The 20,569-nt window shown below is 41.9% G+C and overlaps 1 protein-coding gene across 1 annotated transcript in view; it reads right to left on the reverse strand.

Annotated features, from left to right (window-relative positions):
- Nucleotides 1-20,569, reverse strand: part of TRAP1 (TNF receptor associated protein 1) — a 204,799-nt gene that overhangs the window by 129,829 nt on the left and 54,401 nt on the right. The gene's annotated exons all lie outside the window — the stretch shown is intronic.

The raw sequence follows: 20,569 nt of genomic DNA on the forward strand, positions 1-20,569 counted from the left end.
CGAGTCGCGCGTGCGGCCAATGCTTGTTGTTCGCATATGTTGAAAAGCAAATATGAGCAGGAAACTTGTACGTAAGCACGTAAGACACAAAAGGAGCAGAATTCGAGAAGGTATTCTAAGGGCTTATAGTTTGTTTTAAGTTACATTGTATTTGTGCAATGCTTGGGTCTTTCTAATTGGTTTGTGTTTCAGAAAGAGGAGCTGTGATAACTGTATCAAGCCGTAATTACTAGAGTTGGCGAGTCAATCGTCGTGTTGCTTACAGACTTGCCGGGACCAAGAAACACCGCAAGCCGCTTTATACCTTACCGAGCTGGAGGTAAGTAACATAGCGCCGCTGTCACCTCCAAGGCCATACCCTCAGCTGGCCTGCCGGGGCGCTGTGGGGCTGATCTGCTCTCCTCTCTGCCCGCTCCCGACTCTATGGTGAGGGAAGAGTGACTCTGACAGCGCGCGCGGGAAAACTGCAAGCAGTCAAACGCTACACTCAGCGCCCCAGCCTCCAGCACTAGCAGCGTTCCGGCGGCGCCCTACCTTCTCCGGCAGGTAAGTGGTGAACCGATCGCTGTCGCTGCGGATAGGCATCCAGCGCCCGCGGGGAATCTTGGATACCGGCTGCACGGGGCTGATGAAGCGAATAACTCAAGTGATGATCCGTCTGACCCCCGGGCACTGCAGGGTCAGCCGGCCACAGCAGTGTTTCCAGCGTACACCAGAGGTTGACTCCCCATCATGATTCTGGGATGTGAAACACTCTACAGCTAAGCTGAGGGAAACATCGCTATAAAAGTTGAACCCCAGTTTGAAACCTGATTCTAGTAAGAAATCTCTGAAGTTCCCCAATTCTGAAAAGAGCTTCTCCCCAGCTAAGTTGTTTCCTTATGGAGGATGCCACCTGCTCTACGACTGCACCCTCAATGCTATAATCACCTGTACTGTAAACCCCCTGGAAGGGCGCAGGGTACCTAACGCCGTTCACTGGTGCCCCATTCAACAAATATCCCCTCATGAACCTGTGTAGCCCACAGCCCTCCTAACATGCCCGCGTACACATCATGATGCCCACAGATTCTTGTTGTTTTGTCCACCCGACGGTCCCTTTTCTTGTCTGGTGGTATAAGTATAGGAATGATGGTTGTGCAACTGAGACGTTGAGTAATGTTTCAGAGATTCGTGCCAGTGTTATTCATTTACCCAAATACACACAGACACACACGGAGTTGGGATACGTTTCACGAGAGTTTTCCGTTGCATGATCACATTTGGGTGGCAACCTGCCACTTTGTAGCTGAGAATGAAATCCTGTAAGCAAGTAGTCGGAAATAGGATGGATATCCCGAGGAAAATAAAAATATACTTTCGGTTTTGTTCTAAGGTTAATGCAAAGAAAAAAGATACATCTTCTTTTAGCTGTATTTATGTACAGTGACGTTTGTCTGCAAGTCTACATTTCTTTCCTCCGCTTCACACTGTTGTCATTATAGTGAGATCCCACAGGTTTTAAAACAAAATTTGGGTAAGCCAATAGCTTGGGGTTTAATGTTACAACGCAGTCATGCAGAAAATAAGTTTTTATGCCTCGGCAGTTCAAAGCTAGACCTATTGACTGTGACGATTCTTAATAGAGGTGGTGATATTGCTACTATTCTTAGTACTGCTATTGGTGGTGTAATCTTGGTGGTAATTGTGTGGTTTTGGTAGTTGTGTTAGTATGGTATTAAACTCTTTGGGGGGGGGGGGGGGTCAGGCTCGCACTGGATATGTCAAAAGCATCTTTTAATAGCCTGCTGTATTAAAAAACTAAAAATAGCTATATATATATATATATATATATTCACTGAAAAAACCATAGGTTTCACACGTTATAGTTAGTGGAAATTTTACTGATAAAAAACCAATGAAATTGCCCCGTTATAGTTAGCGCAGGCAACTATAACTCACGCGACCACAATCCTCTGCTGATGCTAATACTGTATTTAGACACTTATTTGCCCATGTCTTCTTCCATACATTTTTAGCTATACATATATTACAAATATTTTTTTTTCATAAAGACACATATGTCATCAGCAGAGGATTGCGGTCGCGTGAGTTATAGTTGCCTGCGCTAACTATAACGGGGCAATTTCATTGGTTTTTTATCAGTAAAATTTCCACTAACTATAACATGTGTGAAACCTATGGTTTTTTCAGTGAATTTGCAAGGTTTTTTAAATGCTAATTCCTAACTATAACGTGTGTGAAACCTATGGTTTTTTCAGTGAATTAGTACGGTTTTTCAAATGCTAAGTTTTTTTCCCTTATAATAAGCCCTGTACATTTGGTGGCCTACGGCCACCAAAAGCACAGGGGGTGGGGTAAGTGTGGATAGTGTTTTTTTCCATTGTAATAAGCCCAGCACATTTGGTGGCCTTCGGCCACCAAAAGCACAGGGGGTGGGGTAAGTGTGGATAGTGTTTTTTTTATTTTTATTTTTTTACCGTACGCTTACCGTAAGCGTACGGTAAGCGTACCCCGCGAAATTGCCGAAAAAAAAATAAAACCGTTTTTGCACTTGGGGGATGTTTGGGGACTCCCTCAACATGACTATGTGGGAGGGAGTTGTCAAAACAGCCCCTTTACATGTTTTTGGGCTTCCGATTTTAAAAATCTCTCTCAGTGCGAGAGACAAAATGGCGGCCGCCGCTTCCTGGTTTCGGCCGATTCGAATGTTTACTAAGATCTAAGAGCCAATCCGAATCGCGCTCGCGCACGCCACCGTACGCTTACCGTAAGCGTACGGTAAGCGTACCGTAAGCTGGCTCAGATATATATATTGATTTAAAGGCTATTTTCTCAGAATCTACTGAACAGATTTACACCAAACCTACAAAAGGCACTTCCTTGACCTAGGGACTACCTCTCTGCCAAATTTTGAGTAATTCTGTTCAGCCATTCGGGCTGTAGCTCGTTCTAAAGGTCCTATGGAAAAATGCATGGGAAAAACGCGTTTTGGGACCCCCCTTTTATCTCAGCCCCCGCTTGACGAATCCCCCCGAGACTTTCAGGGTAGGAGCGTAGCGCCCCACCTATTTTGAGAAATTCGCGAGGATTCGTCGACCGGCGCCAAAGTTATTCAAAATAGAATGTTGAGGTTTTCCTATGGAAACGTGGTCCTAACTATAACTACCTACTGGCTATCGCCAGTAGGTAATATATATATATATTATATATAATAAAGATTTGAGTGCGACTAAGTGATGGTTTTTAGATGCAAAGTAGTCCCCATGCACTGCAGCCCAAACACTGAACAGTAGGCATAGTCAGAGAAGTAATCATCTGAGCTGACTTTAGATGTGATTGACACTGCCTCAAGTTAATGGCTTAAAGAGCCAAGTGTTATAACATAGTTGTTGAATGGGGTTGGCCAAAAGTCCACTATCTGTATATTGTAACCGGTCGGTACTGCGGAGAGCTGTACTTTAAGCTCAGACCTAAAGAGCGATATAAAGGAGCCTAGATATAGCAAGGGATGTAACTGATTCTCTGTGAATAGCAGGGCACTAAACAAAAAGGGCACGTTTATATTTTATTTTATGTAAATTGGTATTTGGGCCCACAGATAAATAGTTTCACAAGACCATATGCATAATCCATGAAGTCATATAATCTCTGTGGAACACTATGTAACAGATTCACAGACAAAGCACTATTATATACATACATAAGAGTATACCATTAAATGATGGAGTCTTAGAACATTTTCTATATCTTAATTCAATTTGTGGAATTGACCAGACAGCAAGAGGGAGATTGTAAAGTGTCTTGAGTGGCCCGGACTACTAAAATGAATAAGGAGTATGTCTTGAGAGATACTGCACGTGCAAATGTTGAGTTCTGAGTATTCTTCATGTCAAATTAAGTGGTGACACCAGTTGCTGTTGTATAAAGGCCCTACCAACAGCAACATTCTCCACATTTCTATAGAAATTACTTAATTGGTGTTTTACAGCCATGTTGATTGTAAAACAATATACTTGGAAAAAATCTGTAATGCCTTAAACTTCACTACATCACAAACTCCTATGCATAAAACGGGCGTTAAACTGAAATTATAGACATCCCAATACTGCGTGCCAGACTAATGTTCATATCAATATTCGAATATCGGTGCAACTAGCTGAATAGCCCCGGGTTAACTCCTTGTGTATTCTGTAACTATTGGAGAGAAACCATGCTACATCTTCTATGCTGCTGCCCATAATTCCTAACCCCACACCACACTCTATTCAGGCCTATGTTTTTTTACTTCACGGAATCTCATTCTGCCAAGAGTCCTTAAGTTATTGTTTTCAAACCAGACGTCGTTTGTAGGCATTGTACACAACGCAATGAAGCATCTAGAAACTAGGGGGCCATAATGTCCGCCCGTCGCTTCAAGACTAACAAGCATTTGCAATGCAATAGGTCTCGCAATTACGCAAGTTTGAGCTATTGGCAGTGTAAATGACAATGCCTCTTATTTATGTTTTTGTTTGTAAAACATAAATAAAACGCATTGTCAATTACAATGCCAATAGCTCAAACTCCCGTAAATGCGAGACCTATTGCATTGCAAATGCTTGTTATTTAAAGTTCATGGAACATGTTACCGCCATTTCCAGGGTTCACTACAATGGTACAGAAAAAGAATCAGAAAGAGGTAGAGAGAGTCTGCACCAGATTTCTTTGACAAATCAGAGCCAAGAACAAGTTGCAGGGTTATATCATAACACTGCAGAAGAATCTGGTGCAAAAATCCGCTGTTATTGAGGATGCGATAACAGCAGTTGAAAGTGAAGGGAAAGGCCTGTCTTTCAAGGTGGTTCAAGCAGACTGAGGCGTGGAAGATTCAACTGTTAAGTATTCAGTTACTGGGCATCATTAATATTATTGTAATAATGTTTTGCAAACCAATTCACTGTGGCACGAGCAATGAAAAAAGATTTAGGGTACATATCACGATTGCTATATCACTTAGGGGACACATCACATTGCTATACCACTAAGACACAGTTACTTTCTAGTATTTGAACATATGGGTCGTAATTAGGAGAATATTAACCTTTACTCGTCCCTTATTTCCTCAAACAATTTTCTCTCTAGTAACCCTGCATTCACTTTCGATCTGTTCAAGGGAGCATTCATCTGGTGGCTGTTTAAGATCATGCATAAATACCTGCAGTCAATCAAATCTTCTACCAATGTAATGTCTGATTCGGTCATTTTCATGTTGATTTCCTCAGCTACTGACCATTTTGCCACATGTCACTCAATCCTCAATCTCAGGATCCCTTCACGCCATCCAGCATATTGCTTGTCTATGACAAACAGCAGAACGAATTCCGCAAATTTCTTACAATAGTTGACCTTAATTTTTAAGAGTTTAAGATCCAAAAGCAAGCCTTTGGAATGAATCTACTATCACTAGAATTGTTCTCCACAAGTTAAAGGCCTTTTTTCCAACCACCACCAGTGAAGGATACACCAGAATACCCTACCTCTTTTTTCAGGCCCACCAGTTCTGATATCCTAACATTGTTATATGATGTAATTAGAAACAACGTTCTTTCAACCTTATTTATTCATATTTAGTATAACATAATCTTACATTTAACAGTTACTACTTCACAGTTTCATGAAATATCCCCCAACATTCGGAACGCAAGCATCCATATTTCATACACTAATCAGCTGAGTTATAAATAATATTCACATGCATCTGAAATCACATTATTTAATGTCACAATAAATGTTCTTATTTCTCACAACTGTACTTTGTAATTTATGAAAACTGGAATGAACTTGGAGTCAACTACATGAAAAGCATTAATATTTCTATTCTTCTGACCATTAGGATTCAAAGAATAAAAAGGACAAAAAAACACAAACCATAAATTGAAATGACAGAACATAACTGAGGGCCACATCTCTATTTATCAACTCTTGTCCAGCTGTCCACCTCTACTGGGAAGCATGTTTTCAACCAAACCGAGTGCAACATTTTAAAAATTATCAGGGGGGTGGGAGGGGTAGTTGCAATGCAAAAAATAATTTGTAAATGATACATGGTGGAGTGCATGTGTCCAGTTACTGTGCTGCATGTGGCATTCTTGCTATCAATTGTTTTGGGTGTATCTTAACCCCCAATGGGCGAGAACATTATATAGCAATGTTATTGTGCCCGTCTTCATCATAGTGTCCAGCAGAATAGAAAGAGTCTGCAAGTTTCCTCCCCAAGAATCATCTTGGCATAGTCTACTTTACTGCATAAACTGAGAATCTCAGAGGACGCATGTTACACACGCTTCTTTAAATGAAATAAACCTTCTTCAATATAAAAGTTTCCCACAGTTACTCCATTTCCTTTTTTCAACTTTGAAATATTCATGACTTCTGAAATTTGAATAAAGTTAGGCATTACAAATAGAGGAGCCTACAAAATGTACAATACCTTAACATTTTAGCCGCAGAAGTCTCCACTGCAACACAACGATCTGAACTAAACACTGAACCTTCCTTTATAACCTTCTAACGTCAACGAATGCCATTGGCATTTCTGTTCGAGTCATACTTCTCTCCAATAACTTAACATTAACCCATTCTTCTTCTGAGAACCCATAAAGCAATATGTATTGTAACTAGGCTGAATGATAATACGACTCCATGTCAGGTACCTGGTACAGAGTCAATAAACTGTCCAGATCAATAAACACTTTAGGGGGAGCATTAAACACGCAACACAGAGAGATAAAGGCATCTGGAAAGTACTATCATGTTTTTGAGCACTACTCTTCCAGCAAGTGGCAGCGACGTGATTTTGAGAAACTATGATTTATTTTCAAAACTGTAGGTAACTTTGTGTTTTTTTGCACATGTGCCAGCGTGCCTCATCTCCAGCTACAAATATACCGAAATATCTAAAAGATATTGCCCAAGGGATATGAACTTTTGAACTTCAGAATCAGATTACTTCCTAGCATACCCAGAGGATAAGGGACTGATTCATCTCTGTTTGCTCCAATCCCTAAAATGGCATAAAACCATCTAATATGGCAACCAGCCTTGTCACCGATTCTAATGAGTTTGGCAGATACAGCAGAATGCTTTAGTACATAAAGATACCATATCTTCAAGCTCCTATTTCTATACCGTCCTGCATCATACAGGATTTTCTCATGCACGCTAATCATTCACTTGTCATAGCGTTCAACAGTAGTGCCAACAAGCAACCCTGTCCTGTTCCAATTCACATTCCATAGACACCATATCACTAGTTCTCACAATAACCATAGGTCTGGCGTATAACAAGAGAGTTGCTTCATTGACAGTGGTCATATACTCACTGCAGGAATAGAAATGCTTGATAACCTACAGAGGAATGTGCCTTTCATAGACATGGGGATTCCCTTCTTGACTCCAAGAGAATCCCTCAATGAAGTAACAAATTTTCAGGAGGGAACAAAACTGCAACTGATTTGCAAAGTGTGCGGTTTGCACTAGAGCAACAGATGGCGTGATTCAGACGAAATGGTGGCTTAAACTTGCTCCATTGGCCTAAGAAGATGTTGCAGGCATTGTTTGGAAAGAGTGGTGTAGAACTTGAATGTAAGAGGGTTTCAGGCATCTGGGAGCCTGCTAGTAAACAGAATCTTGGCTGATTCATTTATTTACTGAATGAGAGCATGACATTTTTCAGTGCAGTTTGTCGCAAGAATTTAGATAAATCTACTGTTAGACATGGTGAGGACAAGATGAAGGTCAGATGTCTCTTAATATGTAAAACTAAAGCAGGTGGGCTTTTTCCCACTCTATGCAGTTGGTCAAGCCGTTCCGAGATTAACCTAACAGAGGTTCTGGAGGACCCTGTCAATCTATGCCTCATGTACAGCCTCAGAGTTTATGCACAGGTACAAGGTACAAATAGCATGGTTGCAAGAAACCCACTTGCTCCTAGCAGAAATAATGGAAATGGGGAAACTGCAGCGGGGCCATATGTATGCTGCCAAGTACTTGAATTGCATAAGAGGAGTGATAACAGCAGCTGGGGCACCGAACAGACTGTGGAGACAGAACCCGTGGGCAGGTAAGTGATTGTAACTGGGGACCTGCTTTCTCAATATCGACTCCCCAAATAAAGATGATCACCTGTTTTTCCCTACTATTATGAGAATAATTGTTTCTTGCATGAATCGGAGAATTCTGTAGGCAGAGAACTGTAACTGTTTCTCGAACTGGCACTTAAACAAACATCATCCACAGTGGGGGTTAAACCCCATATGAAACAACATTGAAGATGGTCATGACTGACCTGTACTTAACAAATATTTGGCTAAATCAACGCCCAGGAGAGAGGGCATATTTATTTCACTCACAAGTACACGGAGACCACAGCAGACTTGATTATGTGCTTGGGAGCAGGGAAGATGACGACATCTACAAGAGCTCGGTGTACCTTAATCATTATCTCTGTGACTACTACACACTGCTCCTGAAATTGATGCCGAAGTGGCTTAGGACAAGTTACCTTTATGGCACTGTTAAAAGGTAAAACAATTATTTGGTTAAGTTAGCCTCTACACATCTCCCATTTTGTCTACCAGCCCCCATTTTGTGTTTCTGCGACGACTTTTGCAAAGTCAGAAGTTACATGTTCACTGAAAGCTGGTTGTACTGATAATACTTACGTGCCTGAGTAGAGGCCCTGCCCTGCTGAAAGGCCCCGAGCACGCAGATGTTCCTATCTATGAGCCCACCAACGCCTGTAACCTCCCCTGCCTATCTATGAAAGTGACGTGGAATGGGGTTTATCAGGATTCAACAGTTCAGCATGTAAGCATTATGTAACAATGACAAAGGGGTTATGTAAAGGGTTGTGTAAGGATTATGTAACAATGACAAAGGGGTTTTAGTGCTTGTCTTACTGTACCAAATTTGTATAAATACCAGGTTTGAAACCATGCTAGTCAGTTCCCTCTCAGACACTTGCAGTGTCTGTATGACGGAGCCCGCACATGAGATGTAATAAACTTGCATTTTGTTCCACTCCAGTGTCCATCCTCATTTAGTGAACCCGTAGACAAAGGGTGTCCCCGCACCAGTGAGACAGATACAAATCTCACTTCTACAGTACCTACAGGCAGGGATACTACAGGGATGCTGCTTTCCTGAGTCACATCAGAGTGTACACAGGAATCTTTTTTCAAAATAATCAGGACTATGCAATCTGCAGAGCCGCAGAGTAGGAAGCCTACAAGGTAGCACCCATTAGTGAGTGTATAGAGCAAGTACACGGGGTGCGAGGACAAGTACAGCAGACACTGACCAATCTAGAACAGCAATTAACTTAACTGGGCACATGAGCAGAACTGCAGACCGATGACCCCCGAGCACACAGAGGTGCATAGCAGTCGGGAGAGGGCTGGGGTAGGTTAGAGAAATGTACACGCACACAGTACAGGCAACATCTGTCAGGAAGGGAATAAAGCAGGAAGACCGTTAGCATGGCTACTGAACAGGGAAAAGCCACAGACACACATATTAGCCTTACCTAGGAGGGGAGCCCACAATATTGTAGCAAGAGATCAGATTAATTAGGCCTGCACTGCATATTTGCTGTCAGGGTTTGCGCTGCCCCGTGTCGCCTAAAGGGCGATATTGGAACAATCTCTGGCAGAATTGGAGCTGCCGCACCTCATGACAGGGCAGCGACAGTCCCTACAACAACCGATCGAAATAACAGAGCTTAAGGAAGCCCTAGCAGACATGACCAGGGCAGAGCATCCGGAGAAGATGGGTTTCTGGTTGAGCTATAACAAGGACAACCTACATCAGTGCTGGAGAAACTTTTAGACGTCTTTCTAGAGGTAAACAAAAGGGAAGTACTCCCGCTGTCTCAGAGAGGCAGCAAGGGTCCTCATCCTCAAGGAGGAAAGGGACCTCACTAGACCTGACCGCCTAACGGCCGCTCTTGATGGTGAACACAGATGTCAAAATACACTGTAAGGTATTGGCCACCAGACTGTTGTGCCGGATTTGGTGCACCTGGACCAGATGGGTTTTGTTCAGGGCAGAAGCATGATGTACAACATCAGCCGAATTAACCATATTCTGCATGTGCTGGAGTGTGCAAAGAAAGATTATGCACTTGCAGTGTTGGATCTGGAACATGCATTCGATACATCTGGCTGGCAATATATGTGGGACGCTCTTCATGCCATGGGCTTTTGTCCTGGGTTCATTCAGTGGGTGCAGTTGTTGTACACCGACCTGGTGGCTTGGGTGCGCATGAGAGACATTGTGTCAGATCCCTGGAAATTGAGTCAAGGCACTAGACAAGGATGCCCTCTCTCCCAAGTGGTTTTTGCGCTTGCAGTTGGATTGTTGGCCTGTCAGCTGAGATCCAGGTTGGGGCCCTGGGGTATGCGCATAGCAGACGCAACTCATGCCGTGTCAATCTATGCAGATCTTGTTTAGGTCTTGTATGCAGTTGGTGGCGGATTGGATGGTTTTAAACTCCTTAAAACTGAATGCCGACAAAACTGAGATCCTTGTCTTTGGTAAAGACCAGGATATTTGGTCTAGTGATTGGTGGCCTACATCCTTAGGAACTTGCCCTTCTCCTGTCAAGTCTGCTAGGAATCTTGGAGTCATCTTTGACACTTCGTTGACTATGAATCTCCAGGTCAGCAGGACGGTATCCACATGTTGGGGAGTCATTATGACCCTAAAAAAAATTCTTCATTATCTCTCACCACTGGCACGCAAGCAAACTGTGATTGCTCTTGTTGGCTCGAGGTTGGATTACTGTAACGCACTTTATGCGGAGACCAATAAACATCTCATCCAGCGCCTTCAGGTGGTGCAGAATGCTGCTGCTAAATTCGTTTTGGCTCTCCCAAAAGACTCCTCTGCAACAGCTGCTAGGAAGCACTTACATTGGCTCCCCATCCATTTTAGGATTTCTTTTAAACTTCTTTGTCTTACATACAGAGCCCTCTCTGCTGGCCCTTCGGATGCTCTGGGGTCTCTTTTGACACGTTATATTCCCTGTAGATGTCTCCGCTCCTCAGAGGCTAATCAATTGGTAGTCCCCCGAACCAAGAAGGTGAGATGGGGTAGTAGAGCGGTTTCCATCGTTGCTCCGCGACTTTGGAATTCTCTCCCTTCAGAGATTAAGTCCCAACCCTCCTTGGTCCTTTTCAGGAAAGCACTTAAGACCTGGTATTTTATGAAGGCTTACCAGTAAGTTCCGCTTATTTTCGAGTCAGTATTGTTTGGTTAGGCGCCTTGACGCCCATTGGGCTTAGTTGCGCTATATAAGTCCGTTTCATTCATTCATTCATTCAGATGATATGGTGGTGTACTCTTGGGGGGGCCCAAGACGGTTAACCCTACTGAAGAGGTGTGGTGCAGGGGCCGGGGCAGCTGACTCTGGAATATGGGGGCTCGCGGTTCGATCCCCGGTGCTAGATTAGCCCATCACCATGTGACTCTGGGCAATAGCTCGTTTAATCTTCCCGACGGCCCCCAGCGCCGGGACACCTCTCCAGAGGTAGCCGTGCGCTTTACAAATGCTGGTATTTCATTCACTGATACTGGATAAACAAGAAACTTTTGCACAGATGTCAAGCCTGTGCGTTAACAGAGCTAAATCTAAACCATTTCCCCTGTGGCAGCTAGGCAGGCCAGCAGTAGCCCTACTTCAGGATGTAAACTTACACTGAGAGACAGACAAATTCCAGTACTAAGGGATTTGCGTTATGAAAGGCGCTATGGCACACTAAGACCATAACGTGGGAAAGCTATTGGAAAGACTAAGCCGCTCGGTCAAGTGGTGGATGACACTACCGCTCTCTATGATGGGAGGGTGGCTCTGGCCAAAATGCTGTTCCTTCCACACTGCCTGTATGTCCTGCTAATTGTGATGTGTCCCATCTGGAAAACCACCCTTGCACAGCTAAATAAGCTGCTGTGTAACCTGGTGTGGGCTGGAAAGTAAAGTGCTGCAGGGTAAAACTGTACATTCTGAAACTCCAGTGGTTGGAGTGAGGGCTGGGACTGTCGACCTGTTTTTGTATTATGCAGCCACTCAGTTTCAGCATGCGGTCCACTGGTTTGATGATGATCCAAAGTGAGAAACTGCACTATTAGCATGATCTTAGGGTCCATACACCCTGCCAGAAGCATTTATGACGGGAAAAGGAATCTCCAAAGACACACTGTATCTCGCCCACCTAATGGCAGAGGTCTGGCACAGGGCAGTTAACATAATGCTCAGAAAATCACCTTTTGAAGTGATACACCTCTGTGGACGCTGCACCCGTTTGCATCCCTGCGAAAAGACATATGATGCGACAGACGGCGGGTGTTACATAGAGGATTACATCTCAACAACATATTTATTACGCAGGCATTGTATGGATTGGAGCCAAGGAAGTTCCTGCAATATGCAAGGGTGGCGCACACGGCCCAAGGAATCTGGACATTGTTCCTGCATAAGCCACAGGAACACTTAGTTATGAAACAACTCCTGGAACTAACTGGATGCAGGCATTTAATAACACATGTGCATATAGCACTGGTGACCGACATAGGGGGCATGACTGACCGGCTAGGGACCAGTAGAGCACAGACTGCCCACAGGAACTGACATTATCAGAGTGGGAAAGAGTATGCCCTCAAGTAAAGCGGCTGTCTTCAAACACTTGCCTTAAAATGATTTAAGTTCACTATTTGCACAAAACTAACATGATGCCCAACAAACTGTCAAGAATGTACCAGGCTAATCTGGCTGGGTGTGTCAGATGTGGACAGGGTACAGCTGACTTCATAAGGGAATATTATGAGAAGGTGATGGCAGTGCTGATGAATGTGGTGGGACAGGAGATGAAGGGCTCTGTCAAGCTAAGGCTGTTGGGGTGCAAACTCAGCTGTAACGTTTAAAAATGCAGTCCTGAGTGCTAGCACTGGGTATGCCGCTAGCGATAAGACGGACAGCAATACAATGAATAACACCTAAAGCCCCATACTTTAAAACTTGGCTGGCAGATTGATTAGAATGGGCCATAGCCCATGGGCAACATATCAAATTCCCCTGCAGTGATAAAACAAAGTGTAGGTGGTGTGGTGTGGTGTGTGTGTGTGTGTATAGGTGTGGGGGTGTGTATATATATATATTCACTGAAAAAACCATAGGTTTCACACATGTTATAGTTAGCGGAAATTTTACAGATAAAAAACCAATGAAATTCCCCCGTTATAGTTAGTGCAGGCAACTATAACTCACGCGACCGCAATCCTCTGCTGATGCTAATACTGTATTTAGACACTTATTTGCCCATGTCTTCTTCCATACATTTTTAGCTATACATATATTACAAATATTTTTTTTTCATAAAGACACATATGTCATCAGCAGAAGATTGCGGTCGCGTGAGTTATAGTTGCCTGCACTAACTATAACGGGGGAATTTCATTGGTTTTTTATCTGTAAAATTTCCGCTAACTATAACATGTGTGAAACCTATGGTTTTTTCAGTGAATTTGCAAGGTTTTTTAAATGCTAATTCCTAACTATAACGTGTTTGAAACCTATGGTTTTTTCAGTGAATTTGTACGTTTTTTTAAATGCTAAGTTACTTTACGCCATTCGTGGCGTGCGCGCCCACTTAACGCAGTTCGTTCCGTGCGCGCACGGTGCGCTTCGCGCAGCGTGCGCGCACAGTGAGCACGCGGTGCGCTTCGCGCACCGCGCGCCCACTTTACGCAGTTAGTGCCGTGCACGCACGGTGGGCACGCGGTGCGATGACAAAGCAAGAAAGCACGTCAACAAATCTGTTTCTGCTTTCCTCCGTGACTATGGTATGGGTGCCATTTACCACAACAACTTGCGTTATGACATGCAAGACATTTATAGAGGAGATGGTGTGCACTTCAATGATGAAGGGAACAGAGTCTTCCTCTTGAACCTTAGACTCTGCATCGGTACTTACTTGTAGGTACCACTAAAAAATCATTTCATAAACACAACGGCTCTTTTTAGAGCCCCCTAATATCTATACACTTAAATCTGATTTTCATTTTTTTTTTTTTTTTTTTCTACCGTACGCTTACCGTAAGCTTACCGTACGCGTACCCCGTGATTTTTTTTAAAATCAATAAATGTTTTCTTTGTACTTTACAGTCCTTCTTTGACCCCCTCACAAATGTAAGGGGGTCTGTAACTCTCCTCATTGCCCCCTTTTCTTGTTTTCACTCTTTTTTTTCTGAGTGAAATACACAAAATGGCGGCCGCCGCTTCCTGGTTTCGGCCGATTCGAATGTTTACTAAGATCTAAGAGCCAATCAGAATCGCGCTCGCGCACGCCACCGTACGCTTACCGTAAGCGTACGGTAAGCGTACCGTAAGCGGGCTCAGATATATATATTGATTTAAAGGCTATTTTCTCAGAATCTACTGAACAGATTTACACCAAACCTACAAAAGGCACTTCCTTGACCTAGGGACTACCTCTCTGCCAAATTTTGAGTAATTCTGTTCAGCCGTTCGGGCTGTAGCTCGTTCTAAAGGTCCTATGGAAAAATGCATGGGAAAAACGCGTTTTGGGACCCCCCTTTTATCTCAGCCCCCGCTTGACAGATCCCCCCGAGACTTTCAGGGTAGGAGCGGAGCGTAGCGCCCCACCTATTTTGAGAAATTCGCGAGGATTCGTCAACCGGCGCCAAAGTTATTCGAAATAGAATGTTGAGGTTTTCCTATGGAAACGTGGTCCTAACTATAACTACCTACTGGCGACCGCCAGTAGGTAATATATATATATATATATATATATATATATAATCACTGAAAAAAACATAGGTTTCAGGGGCGTTATAGTTAGGAATTGGCATTTAAAAAACCTTAGAAATTCACTGAAAAAATCATAGGTTTCAGGGGCGTTATAGTTAGGAATTGGCATTTAAAAAACCTTAGAAATTCACTGAAAAAATCATAGGTTTCAGGGGCGTTATAGTTAGGAAGGTTATATTAGGGTGAGAGAAGATGCACTAGTTCCTGAGAAAATCAAAAGTAAAATCATATACATATCTGGGCGGAGCCTAACCACACATCTCATTGTGAGATCTGATTGGCTGTCAGCACTTCATCCAAGAAGTGTTGGCAGCCATCTTGGGACCAATATACATGATAGCACCTCATTAAAAAGCATTGCAGTTAATAGAAGGTTTTAAGACTTTAGTTACATTATAAATCATTTGTTGATGGTACCATACTCATTGTAGGAATTGTAGTATGTTCTAAGGTGATTTTACCATGTGAAAAAGCCTTCTGCTGGGATATCATGAATCATGTTTAAGAGAAAACTATTTTCACATGCTTTTCCCACAGAGGTTTGGAAGGTGATCTATAAGCTAAACTGAGAGCATATTTTCTGTAAATTCACATTATCTTTCTCAGTCATGTGAGAATGAAGTCTGACATTCTCAGTAAAACATGTACATCCAACAAGGGCAGAGACTGTCAGTTGATTCCTTTGTGTTCTACTGCAGCTTCCCAGAGTGTTCCAAAGAACAACTAGAGCGCTAACAGTCTTACTTATGACAAAGGTATGGCACACCTGAAGCCATCTTGATTGGAATAAAGTGGTAACATTTAAAACATTTAATTTAAAAAGGAACAAAATGAGAGGGTTCATTTTGCCATAGAATGTATGATTAGTTCTGCAGAAAGAAAAATTAGGGCACATTTCAAATCCTGTTCTATTTCATTAAAGAATTCTGACATGCAGACTGAAACATGCACTTTCAATACCAGCAGCAGACTTCCCTGGTGAGCAGTAGCTTTACTACAGTGATCTAATGAGCAACTAGAGTGCTAACATTCTGAATTTATGGCAAATGTGTGACACATCTGAATGCCTTCTTAATTGAATCAAAGTAAAAAACTGACAGTATGCCTACTGAGGAGACTGCAGTAAATGAGGAAATTAGGAAACTTCATAACAAGTCTCCCAAGATGGCCACCAGAGACAAAAGAGCCCAAATGTAGCACAAATATCACCGAGATGTAGCCCAAGTATAGCCCAATGACAGAAATACCAGAGAGTTTTAAAGAACAACTAGAGCGCTAACAGTCTTACTTATGACAAGGGTATGGCACACCTGCAGCCATATTGATCGGAATAAAGTGGTAACATTTAAAACATTTAATTTGCAAAGGAACAAAATCAGGGGGTTCATTTTGCCATAGAAATTATGACTAGTGCTGCAGAAAGAAAACTTAGGGCACATTTTGACTTCTCAAATCCTCTTCTATTTCATTAAAAAGTTCTGACATGCAGACTGAAACATGCACTTTGAATACCAGCAGCAGACTTCCCTGGTGAGCAGTAGCTTTACTACAGTGATCTAATGAGGAACTAGAGTGCTACCATTCAGAATTTATGGCAAATGTGTCACATCTGAATGCCTTCTTGATGGAACCAAAGTAAACAAGCATTGAAAATGCAATAGGTCTCGCCCTTGTTTAAGTTAAAGCAATTCTGTTTGTAATTAGGTGGCTTTTTAGCTTTGCTTTTATTAGTGTTTTTCAAAATTTCATGTAAATAACATGCATATCTGTATATGTATGCATGCATTTATATTTGTATTTATATAGATATGCAGATTATATATATGTTTATATATGTATATACATATATATACACATACATATATATAAATGCATATATGTGCATATGTGTGCGTGTAGAGAGAGAGGTAGAGAGAGAGGTAGAGAAAGGTAGAGAGGTAGAGAGTAGAGGATGAGTAATAGAGAGTAGAGAGAGAGTAGTAGAGAGAGTAGTAGAGAGAGTAGCAGAGAGTGAGTAGGAGAGAGTAGTAGTGAGTAGTAGAGAGTAGTAGAGAGTAGTAGAGAGTGAGTAGTAGAGGGAGTAGTAGAGAGTAGTAGAGAGGGAGTAGTAGAGAGGGAGTAGTAGAGGGAGTAGTAGAGGGTGAGTATTAGAGAGTGAGTAGTAGAGAGTAGTAGAGAGTGAGTAGTGGAGACTGAGTAGCAGAGAGAGAGTAGTGGAGACTGAGTAGCAGAGAGAGAGTAGTAGAGAATGAGTAGTAGAGAATGAGTAGTAGAGAATGAGTAGTAGAGAATGAGTAGTAGAGAATGAGTAGTAGAGAATGAGTAGTAGAGAATGCGTAGTAGAGAGTAGTAGAGTGAGTAGTAGAGAGTGAGTAGTAGAGAGTGAGTAGTAGAGAGTGAGTAGTAGAGAGAGAGTAGTAGAGAGAGAGTAGTAGAGAGAGAGAGTAGTAGAGAGTAGAACAGAGTGAGTAGTAGAGAGTGATTAGTAGAGAGTAGTGGAGAAGTAGAGAGTGAGTAGTAGAGAGTAGTAGAGAGTAGTAGAGAGTGAGTAGTAGAGAGTGAGTAGTAGAGAGTAAGTAGTAGAGAGTAAGTAGTAGAGAGTGAGTAGTAGAGTGAGTAGTAGAGTGAGTAGTAGAGTGAGTAGTAGAGTGAGTAGTAGAGAGCAAGTAGTAGAGAGCAAGTAGTAGAGAGCAAGTAGTAGAGAGTGTGTAGTAGAGAGTGTGTAGTAGAGAGTGTGTAGTAGAGAGAGAGTAGTAGAGAGAGAGTAGTAGAGAGAGAGAGTAGTAGAGAGAGAGTAGTAGAGAGAGAGTAGTAGAGGGTGAGTAGTAGAGGGTGAGTAGTAGAGGGTGAGTAGTAGAGAGAGTAGTAGAGAGTAGTAGAGTAGTAGAGAGTGAGTAGTAGAGAGTGAGTAGTAGAGAGTAGTAGAAAGTGAGTAGCAGAGAGAGTAGTAGAAAGTAGTAGAGAGAGAGTAGTAGAGAGTGAGTGGTAGAGAGTAGTAGAGTGAGTAGTAGAGTGAGTAGTAGAGAGTGAGTAGTAGAGAGTAGTAGAGAGTGAGTAGTAGAGTAGTAGAGAGTGAGTAGTAGAGAGTAGTAGAAAGTGAGTAGTAGAGAGTGAGTAGTAGAAAGTAGTAGCGAGTGAGTAGTAGAGAGTGAGTAGTTTAATTTAAAAGGAACACAATGAGGAGGTTCATTTTGCCATAGAAATTATGATTAGTGAGGAAAAAAGAAAAATTAGGGCACATTTTGAGTGACTTCTCAAATCCTCTTCTATTTCATTAAAAAATTCTGACATGCAGACTGAAACATGCACTTTCAATACCAGCAGCAGTTTTCCCTGGTGAGCAGTAGCTTTACTACAGTGATCTAATGAGCAAAAAGAGTGCTAACATGCTGAATTTATGGCAAATGTGTGACACATCTGAATGCCTTCTTGATGGAATCAAAGTAAACAAGCATTGAAAATGCAATAGGTCTCGCCCTTGTTTAAGTTAAAGCAATTCTGTTTGTAATTAGGTGGCTTTTTAGCTTTGCTTTTATTAGTGTTTTTCAAAATTTCATGTAAATAACATGCATATCTGTATATGTATGCATGCATTTATATTTGTATTTATATAGATATGCAGATTATATATATGTTTATATATGTATATACATATATATACACATACATATATATAAATGCATATATGTGCATATGTGTGCGTGTAGAGAGAGAGGTAGAGAGAGAGGTAGAGAAAGGTAGAGAGGTAGAGAGTAGAGGATGAGTAATAGAGAGTAGAGAGAGAGTAGTAGAGAGAGTAGTAGAGAGAGTAGCAGAGAGTGAGTAGGAGAGAGTAGTAGTGAGTAGTAGAGAGTAGTAGAGAGTGAGTAGTAGAGGGAGTAGTAGAGAGTAGTAGAGAGGGAGTAGTAGAGGGAGTAGTAGAGGGAGTAGTAGAGGGTGAGTATTAGAGAGTGAGTAGTAGAGAGTAGTAGAGAGTGAGTAGTGGAGACTGAGTAGCAGAGAGAGAGTAGCAGAGAATGAGTAGTAGAGAATGAGTAGTAGAGAATGAGTAGTAGAGAATGAGTAGTAGAGAATGAGTAGTAGAGAATGAGTAGTAGAGAATGCGTAGTAGAGAATGCGTAGTAGAGAATGCGTAGTAGAGAGTAGTAGAGTGAGTAGTAGAGAGTGAGTAGTAGAGAGTGAGTAGTAGAGAGAGAGTAGTAGAGAGAGAGAGTAGTAGAGAGAGAGAGTAGTAGAGAGTAGAACAGAGTGAGTAGTAGAGAGTGATTAGTAGAGAGTAGTGGAGAAGTAGAAGTGGAGAAGTAGAGAGTGAGTAGTAGAGAGTAGTAGAGAGTGAGTAGTAGGGAGTAGTAGAGAGTAGTAGAGAGTGAGTAGTAGAGAGTGAGTAGTAGAGAGTAAGTAGTAGAGAGTGAGTAGTAGAGAGTGAGTAGTAGAGTGAGTAGTAGAGTGAGTAGTAGAGTGAGTAGTAGAGTGAGTAGTAGAGTGAGTAGTAGAGAGCAAGTAGTAGAGAGCAAGTAGTAGAGAGCAAGTAGTAGAGAGTGTGTAGTAGAGAGTGTGTAGTAGAGAGAGAGTAGTAGAGAGAGAGTAGTAGAGAGAGAGTAGTAGAGGGTGAGTAGTAGAGGGTGAGTAGTAGAGAGAGTAGTAGAGAGTAGTAGAGTAGTAGAGAGTGAGTAGTAGAGAGTGAGTAGTAGAGAGTGAGTAGTAGAGAGTAGTAGAAAGTGAGTAGCAGAGAGAGTAGTAGAAAGTAGTAGAGAGAGAGAGTAGTAGAGAGTGAGTGGTAGAGAGTAGTAGAGTGAGTAGTAGAGTGAGTAGTAGAGTGAGTAGTAGAGTGAGTAGTAGAGTGAGTAGTAGAGTGAGTAGTAGAGTGAGTAGTAGAGAGTGAGTAGTTGAGAGTGAGTAGTAGAGAGTGAGTAGTAGAGTAGTAGAGAGTGAGTAGTAGAGAGTAGTAGAAAGTGAGTAGTAGAGAGTGAGTAGTAGAAAGTAGTAGCGAGTGAGTAGTAGAGAGTGAGTAGTTTAATTTAAAAGGAACACAATGAGGAGGTTCATTTTGCCATAGAAATTATGATTAGTGAGGAAAAAAGAAAAATTAGGGCACATTTTGAGTGACTTCTCAAATCCTCTTCTATTTCATTAAAAAATTCTGACATGCAGACTGAAACATGCACTTTCAATACCAGCAGCAGTTTTCCCTGGTGAGCAGTAGCTTTACTACAGTGATCTAATGAGCAAAAAGAGTGCTAACATGCTGAATTTATGGCAAATGTGTGACACATCTGAATGCCTTCTTGATGGAATCAAAGTAAACAAGCATTGAAAATGCAATAGGTCTCGCCCTTGTTTAAGTTAAAGCAATTCTGTTTGTAATTAGGTGGCTTTTTAGCTTTGCTTTTATTAGTGTTTTTCAAAATTTCATGTAAATAACATGCATATCTGTATATGTATGCATGCATTTATATTTGTATTTATATAGATATGCAGATTATATATATATGTTTATATATGTATATACATATATATACACATACATATATATAAATGCATATATGTGCATATGTGTGCGTGTAGAGAGAGAGGTAGAGAGAGAGGTAGAGAAAGGTAGAGAGGTAGAGAGTAGAGGATGAGTAATAGAGAGTAGAGAGAGAGTAGTAGAGAGAGTAGTAGAGAGAGTAGCAGAGAGTGAGTAGGAGAGAGTAGTAGTGA

The sequence above is a fragment of the Triturus cristatus genome, chromosome 10 (genome assembly GCF_964204655.1).
Source record: "Triturus cristatus chromosome 10, aTriCri1.1, whole genome shotgun sequence".
Classification (NCBI taxonomy): Eukaryota; Metazoa; Chordata; class Amphibia; order Caudata; family Salamandridae; genus Triturus; species Triturus cristatus.